This window comes from Schistocerca serialis, chromosome 2 (assembly GCF_023864345.2).
Source record: "Schistocerca serialis cubense isolate TAMUIC-IGC-003099 chromosome 2, iqSchSeri2.2, whole genome shotgun sequence".
NCBI lineage: Eukaryota > Metazoa > Arthropoda > Insecta > Orthoptera > Acrididae > Schistocerca > Schistocerca serialis.
The window spans coordinates 27,929,041-27,937,192 of NC_064639.1; positions in this window are offsets into that span (position 1 = coordinate 27,929,041).

An 8,152-nucleotide genomic window follows, 5' to 3' on the forward strand; every position below is an offset into this window, starting at 1 on the left:
ACCTTTTTATGATGACAGATAATTCCTCAGGTGTTGTTGGAGACATGAATAGGGTTCTTGTAAGAATTTTTGTATCTGACTGGAGTGTATTGCTGTCTGGTTGTGAGTTGTATTGTTTGGTAATCAGGTGGTGTGCTACATTATAAAAGTAGTTGTTAAATTTATTAGCCACTACTGTGGGGTTGATTATTTTATTGTTGTTTTCATGACGTTCTGTATTTTTGGGTGCTAATGATGTAGTACCTGTTTCTCTTTTTATGATACTCCAGGTGTCTTTAGTCTTATTCCTGGAATTTTTCATTTGTTTGTCGTTTTCAATTTTCTTTGTTTTTGTTATAACTTGTCTAAGTATTTGTTTATATTGTTCAAAGTAATTGATAAATACAGGATTTGTGGTTTGGTTTGAGTATTGATATAAGTTCCTTTTATTCTGGCATGATATTTTTATTCCTGTTGTGATCCCTTTATTTGGTTTGTACACAGAATTTATAAGTGACGTTTGTTTAGGAAAGGCTATTTCAAAAAAATATTTGTATGTGGCCATAAATTTATCAAACTTGTCATTTGTGTTGTTTGAACTGTAAACATCAGTCCATATTTCTCTTCTCAAGAGAGAACAAAAGTAATCTATGTTTTCATTATTAAACTTCCTCACAATAGCTCTAGTTTTCTGGGCTTTCATGTTTCCTGGAATAGAGACTGTTAGTATTTGGGCATTGTCATCACTAAAACCAGTGTTTGCAGTCTGTGTGTTGCAGAAATATTTATCTGTATTTACAAACACCTGATCTATGGTTGTTGCAGAAGTAGTGGTTATATGAGTTGGGTTGGTTATAGTTGGTTTTAGGTTAAAGGACTTCAGTACGTCTTTGATTTCTTCTTTAAATTTACAACATTGAAATCTCCAAAAATGATAATACTTTTTAACGGTGTTGAAGTCCTCTAACAGCTCTTCTATATTATTATAAAAAACTTTTTTATCACCATCTGGTGACCTATATACACAGATGATTACAGAATTGCTAGTTGGCAGTTCTACTATAGAGAGTTCTATGTCTCTTTCTTTAGATAAGCTGTCAAATTTGGTTGTGTTAGTGAAGTCTATATCTTCTCGAACATATATGCAGCTACCACCATGCCTGCGTACTTCTCTACAAAATGTGGCAGCTAATTTAAACTGAGGTAGGTGTGCTAGTTCTATCATGTCTTTATTTAGCCAGTGCCCAGTAAAGCATAAAACAGAAATATCACTCATATCATTTAACAAGATATGTATTTCATTCATTTTATTGGAAAGAGACTGAACATTCTGATGGAACAATTTAAAGTATGAAGCAGGGACTATATTGTGTCTTGCTAGACCACTTACCTCTTTTTTACATCTACTATTGTTAGCTGTAAAAAATCCTCCTTGATTTGAGGTGTGGGTGGTGTCTTCTTGCTAGCTAGTTCCCTGGATTCTGGGCCCTGCCTTTCATGTACTGTGGTGCTTCTAATGGTAATCCACTTGTCAAGTAGCATTTGTTTCATTTTAGGCACTTCTATTGCACTGGTTTTCACACTGTATTCATTTTGGTGAAACATTGATTTCTTCGGGTAGACTGGTTGATTCAGGGATACATGCATCTGGTTTGTACAATTGTTAATTTTAATTAACATAGACAGTCTATAGCATACTTGCTCCTTCCCCTGTCTGTTCAAGTGGAATCTGCGACGTGTGAATTTATCACGAGACAGTCTTTCCATTTCAAAGTTTATGGATATTCTACTTTTGTTGCAAAATTTTGAGCAGTTCACTGTTTGAACTAAATGATGATTAAACATGTCAATTTTTTCGGTTATATGTTCTTTGTCAAATCTTTTGGCAACTGGATGCAAAGTGATGTTTGTCTTGTTACCGAGTTGGAGAACACTTGATAACACATTATCAATGCTTTCCACAATGTTGTTGTAGGAGTCTCCAGTATCGTACGACCCTGCCATTAATGTAAGAGTATCACTTGCGTTCAAGTCTTCTGCTAATTTGTCAATTCGATTAAAAACTTCACAGATAGGAGCATTTGGTTCACTAAAACTTTGAATGTCATATTTTGTGTCTAGTTTTGTCTCCAGAATGTTTCTGCAGTACCTGTCTTGGCTGTCACTCACTATTAAAACTTTCGGATTCCATACTGCATTCCTCAACTCTTAACTTTGTTTCATATGTTCAGGTGCTTTATCTTCTGGAACACTATTGGAATCGTTCATTCCAGTTTCGTTTTTGCTGATTGCCGTGTAAACACTGACTTCAGTTACACTTACACATTGCATTGGCTCTTTACCAGGTGACATCAGAACAGTTTCTTTATCTGAAGCTGCACTTACTTGTTTAGACGCACTTTTTCAGGATACCATTGGCGTTGTAGATACATTGTAACACGAGTGCATTTTTAGTTGCGATTTTAAATTGTGTGTGTTCGACGCGCTTTTTACGGTACACCACTTTTCACTGCTTACATATTTGATTAGTTCTTGTTCTAGCTCACTGATTCTCACTAACAGAACGTTTCTATCCTCTTGCAACACTTTAATTATTTCGTCTTTTGATGCTGAGTCTGTTACGAGTTTGTGATCACCATGTGGCACCAAAACACAGTTTAATTTATACTTTTATTGGGGTTTTGAGTTTTTCTGTGAGCATACTTTTTCCACAGTTATGGCGCCGCTAAGTCTCTGAAAACAGGTTATATCACCCCTTTACCATATCAGGCAGACTATGTTTATAGGTGTGCACATCACCAGTTAGCAATCCCTGGTTGTAGTTGCACCAGCTGTTTTCTCCTTTGATGGGGACTTTCATTGGTTGAAAAAAAAACCAAACAGCCATCTTCACTTCAACACTGTGTGTGCTTTGCCTAATAGCAAATACATAATAGTTTTGTATTTTGTCAGTTACACTGTCAGTTAACCTTCCCTTCCCATCCAATCCTTTGCCATCACTGAGGTTTTGTTTTTTTGTATGAAGCTTTCAGTCACCAAAGTCTTGATCCCATTTGTTTCTGTATGTGTCCAATACACACAAATTTCCACACTACATCATTGGCGTACCAGTTCAGTCCTTGAAGATGTCTGAAACTTTTAGAATCACTGCCACCAAATTAATTCACATATCACACTTTACCACACGCAACAAAACATTGAAATATGCTAGCAACACATGCCACTTCCATTCCTCCACTACTGCCACTATAGTTAGCTGCGAAATTATTTCATGTGTACCGTTGTTTTTAGAGGACGTCTACAATTTTTAGATATTACTGCTAAGGTGCTATTTGGAAGACTCATTGTGCCTCAGAAAACTGCACCGACTGTAGCACCCTAGGGATTGTATGCAAGGCATAGACACATTAATGTTGTATTCATACATTTTGCTACCATTTTCGTCATTTTGAGCTATCGAAACACTGTTCCAGAAAGTTGTCATGTATGATCACTTACCACACTTCAGTTCCATTTCACTGGCAAGTCCTACATGATTTTTTTACAATGTGTTCCAGACCAACTTCACTACACTGAGTACATCTTACACAGTTTGCAAAAATTAAGTTGAGAACTGACATATCAAATCTTTAAGTCACATCTGATTTTCCCATAAAATATTCATACTTTTCACTAACTGAATGTAGCTTCCCCTGCCAAGTACTTACTTTTCCACTTTCACTGCAATGGGCAGTTGAAGCAAGATAGTTAGGTTCACACACTTCGTTATCATATTTATTGTTTATGGTAATAATATCTACCATTGGCTTTCCTACATTTCTTCTTTTCTTAAAAGCCTTCAGAGGATTTCTAGCCACTTTAGGTTCACCCATGATTATCCTTCAATAAAATAGAGACTTCAATGAACAGAATTCACTACGAATATTTTCAGGGTTACAAAAGAGTAAATAAACATAAAAAAAATGATGATCGAGCGAGTGATATACACTGAACTATTACAGGTTGGCCAGAACACATTTCCTCTCACATATGCATTTACATTCATTAGTACAAGGTTTGACAGCAGTTTAACAGCACCACAGTGGGTCACACTCATGCAAAAGAAAATTCAAAAATATTTTAAAAATCATTTTAGTCTTCTGAACTGAATAAACTATATATGAATTGAAAGTGGAAACTATGTAGATTTTTAAAATGCAAAAAAGTAAAAATTCAACACTACATGTTTTGAACTGAGAGCATGGTCTAGCTCCCGCATAGGCAGCATTGTATCACTCACGATGCTGAGAAGAGAAGGGTATCGCCTGAGCCACCTCCAAATCGTTTCTGATGGAGGAATGCAGGCTGATATTGAGAGGAGCTCAAAATCTCCACAAAATGGCAGCCCAAGGTGTTGGAGATAGCAGTAGGATCCGTGATAACATCCTCTGCTACTGTCAGACCAGGAATTGGTGAATGGATGTTGATCCCAGAGAGCCACTGGAGGTTGGCCCACATTACAGAAGATGCAGTAGAACTATTAAAAGACTTAGTGAATGACTCCAGCTAGCTTCTTTGCTATCCTGAGGAATGCAAGGACACTGACCATGCATCTTTTTATAATATATGCAGTTTACTATCATAGGATGATGGTGAAAAATGTGGGGAGCACGTCCCCATGTGCAAATTGCATCTGAGCATGACTCGGTTCACCAAGGGATTGGGACATGCCGCGGTAAAGAGAAAGTGCGATGTATGTAACATTCTGCAGGTTGGGATAACATCTTTAAGATATTGCACCTGGTCATCATAAATAGGGGAAATGATGTTTGTCGAAGGTCACCAGGAAGGAGTAAAGCCTTCAGGCAGTCTTAGTAAGCTATCATTTGGGTGTTCACATAGATGGGGTAGGAGTCAGTAAACATGTAGCACATGGGAAATGGTCACTCAAGTATGTGTAAGAGAGAATGGATCACTCGGGAAGATGGGGAAGCTGGGCAGCACAGAAGAGTACATTCAAATGGAGATAGGAGTGTGTGGATTTTGAAAGAAAGATGGGTGCTCCTGTATTAAGTAAGAAGAGATTAAGGTGATTGAGAAGGTCAGCCATCTCTCAGACAAGTTCTGGCAGAACCCAAAAGGAGACGGTGTGCATTAAAGTCACTGAGCAGCAGAAAGGAGAGAGGTAGCTGCCTAATAAGCTAGCGGAAGTCTGCCCTGTTGATATCAAATGATGGAGGGATGTGAACTGTACAAAGGGAGGGCTTGAAGTAAGGAAGGAAAAGGCGAACTGCAGCAGCTTGAAGGCTGGAAGTCAGGGAGATAGGTTGACTACGAATGTCATCCTGTATGAGCAGCATGGCTCCCCCATGAGACGGAATACCGACCTTAGGGGGGAAGGTCAAAACAGTCTATGAAGAAACGCCTTGGAGGATACTCACGACGAGGAAAATATGAAGGGGTGTCACCTCGGCAGTTGCCAAGTGCCAGCCTTCGGAAACACTCTGCTTCAGGGCATAAAGGCAGGAGGATCTCAATCCATTAGGTCTGCAGGAGCATCAGCATTTTTCTGCTCTTGGCCTGTTGAGTACAGTGCAACAAAATGGCTGGTGTGTTGCACCGGTGACACAGATATCGGACAGATGAGGATATCATGTGGCGACACCGTCAAAGACGACCTTCGATTCAGTGAAGGAAAGACTGGTTGCCTTTGTTTAACTTCTTTGAATCTTTCTGGTTACCAGACAAAGACGTGGATGTTGGGTAGCTGGAGCAACATAGGAACACATCAAGAGTACTCCTTATGTCCTTTCCATGCTGCCGGTTGTATAGCTGGGGTATTTGTCCCACGAGGCGAACATTTGATGGTGCATTGCACATCTGATGGATTAGATGGATACCCTACCATACCACTGGGCGATTTCACAACCATGGTGCTAAATTTGAATTTGCATGTCTGCTTTGCCACTTCTTCTGTGGAGTGAGCTGTAGCTAGAACAATACTGTAGGCGCCATATGGTAGAATGCAGGGTTTCTGATGCCAACAACTTGCGAGCAACCACGTAAGACATTTTTCCTTCACCCAGACCTCCTGGATCGCCTCCTTATCGAGATACTTGGGACAATTCTGGGAGGATGGGACAATTCTGCGAGGAGGCAGCACATACACCATTGCAGTTAATGCAGCAGGTTGAAGGAGGTGGACAATCACCCTTGTGCACATTAGTATGACAAGTTGAACATTTGGCCGGATGCCAAAAAGAACTGCTAGTGTGGTTGAAACTATGACACTGGTAGCAGCACTTAGAGTTCGGAATGTATGGTTGGACCGTGATAAAGGTGAGAAAAAGTGTGTGTCTGTGTGTGGGGGGGGGGGGGGGGGGGGGGAGCACTATGAAGGCATCTATCCTTTTTATCACCCATTGGATGGCAGTGACACCCTGATCAGGCAGGTATGTTTGGATTTCAGCCTCAGTCACACTGTGAAGCAGCCTAGTGTAAATAACACCATGGAAAGAATTCAGAATTCAGAGCAGCTTGAAACTAACAGGATGGCTGAGGAGAAGTGAAGTGGCAAGCAGTAGTTGTGCTTGAGAATCAGAAATAGTCTCCAAGAGGAAAGTGCCACTCCATAAAAGAGAGCAGGACTTCACAGAGCCAGAATTTGCATTAACACCTTTCTAAATAATAAATGGATTTACCAATGCAAAGGACGCACCGTCTACAGTAAGTGAAACCATGAGGAACTGTGGTGCAACTGGGATGGTCTTTGAATCGTTAGATCATTCCACTTAGGCTTTGTAGATGATTGGGAAGATGATTGTCTTATTGCAATAAAATCCTCCATGATTGCCAGCATCTCTGATGATGTACTACTTCCAACTGGGGGCCCCATTCTCAAGGCAGCGCACCTGCCTTAGGTGACTGTTCATGCCTCAGGTAACACCTACTGAACACCTGATGGAGGGACCAGTCGGCAATTTGGGAAGGTAGCTGCTCAGGCAATCACCCCTCCCTGGGTCTTGCCTACACTGGGGGGGTATGTGTGAACCCAACCTGTAGACACAAGTCTGGGAAATACACGTTACCCTGTTACCTGCTATGTGTCAGATGCATGGGCCAGCCTACAGGAGTACACAGGCAGGAAGAAGAAAAAGAGGAACATCAAATGCTGAAGTGGAAGGAGGACAGGAGAAGGTGAATGAAGAAAGAAAGAGGAATGAAAACACAGTGGTGAGACTGATCCAATGTGAGCCACCGAAAATGTGGAACATATTCCAAAATATACCTCAAACATGTTCCCCATGGGAGGGTAAAAATAAGAGCAAGGGGACAGATATGCAGCACAGAAAGGAAAATATGCTGCAAAGGCTGGGGCCCTGTGGAAGCCAAGCACGAACCTGTTAAAGAGCTGTGAGCTCCCTGCAGGGTTAAAAAAAAGTGAAAAATTTATGAAAGGAGCTACAGAAAGCTTCTCACCCACTAGCCACACTCGGTGCCTGCACCTGCTCGGTGCTGAATATTTCTGGAGTAACTACGACTGCAGGCAAAGCACTGTGCCCTCTCACAGCTGATACAGAACAAATGTTCTCTCTACATAGTTTCTCTGCAGATGTATTACTGCAGAATCAAACTGAATCGTTAAAACTATTTTCCATCACTAAGGATTTAATCTTGTATTTAGCTTATGGTGAAAGCGATTTGATTAATTAGATTTACCTCAATAGTTCTTTCTTGCATACCCATTGTTAAAGTTGAGCCAAAATACAATGATCCCTGGTGCTTGTGCTAATTGGCAATGAGTGCCAGTGGTATTTCCATAAAAAGCTAATTTAATTTACAGTGATAATCATGCTAACATACTATTACAGAGCAGTGAATATATAGCTCTGAAAAGACTGAAATTATATTAAATGAATTCTGAACTATCATTAAAAGAATAAAACATAAAATATTGCTGTCACACAGTAATAGCACTTTTATTAATAAGTGAAATAGCTAACGTAAGCTTACTTTGAATAAGGTTCAGGGTTCATTACATAAAAACAATATTTCAAAGTTAATGCTTTAATAAAGTATGCCTAATACTTTCAGTCAAAAAGTATGTAAAAAGTGGGTTTTAATTGAGTGTTATATCCTAAAAATATTTAGGTATTTGAAAATAATCAATACAGTATTGTAGTAATATATTAAT